Source organism: Fukomys damarensis, unplaced genomic scaffold (assembly GCF_012274545.1).
Source record: "Fukomys damarensis isolate Sample0158 unplaced genomic scaffold, DMR_v1.0_HiC HiC_scaffold_37, whole genome shotgun sequence".
Taxonomy (NCBI): domain Eukaryota; kingdom Metazoa; phylum Chordata; class Mammalia; order Rodentia; family Bathyergidae; genus Fukomys; species Fukomys damarensis.
The window spans coordinates 71,923,814-71,924,248 of record NW_022900949.1 but is presented as its reverse complement, the minus strand read 5'-3'; the positions used below and the strand labels follow the sequence as shown (position 1 = coordinate 71,924,248).

At 31.3% G+C, this 435-nt stretch overlaps 1 protein-coding gene across 1 annotated transcript in view; it reads right to left on the bottom strand.

Moving 5' to 3' along the window:
* Positions 1 to 435, bottom strand: part of Plod2 (procollagen-lysine,2-oxoglutarate 5-dioxygenase 2) — a 59,102-nt gene that overhangs the window by 35,361 nt on the left and 23,306 nt on the right. The gene's annotated exons all lie outside the window — the stretch shown is intronic.

Below are 435 nucleotides of genomic sequence, written 5' to 3'. Positions count from 1 at the left end.
TAATAGAAAAAATGGTGCCAGGTACCACAGCAGCAACAGAACTTTGATGTTGTCTGGATATTATTCTTTTCTTTGTTTTTTTTTTTTTAATGGAATGTGCTGAATATCTATAATTTTATTCAAATGACTGCAGAACCTGGAAAAGCTGTTGCTGCTATCGATGCATAACATACTATTATTAGTCTTTATATATATGTGTGCACACACACACATATATATATATATAAATTTATTTTTGGGAAACTTAAACGGTGCTGCCACTTTGGAAAAAGTCATCCCAATTTACTGTGTTGACTTGGCATTGTACAGAAATGGACAACCATATTGGTCTAGAAAAGTTAATTTATTTTTATTTTTATTTTTTTCCCTGTGTACAGGGGTAACACATTGTACTAAATATGTAAGGTCATATCTACGTGGGTTTGATTACAGAAA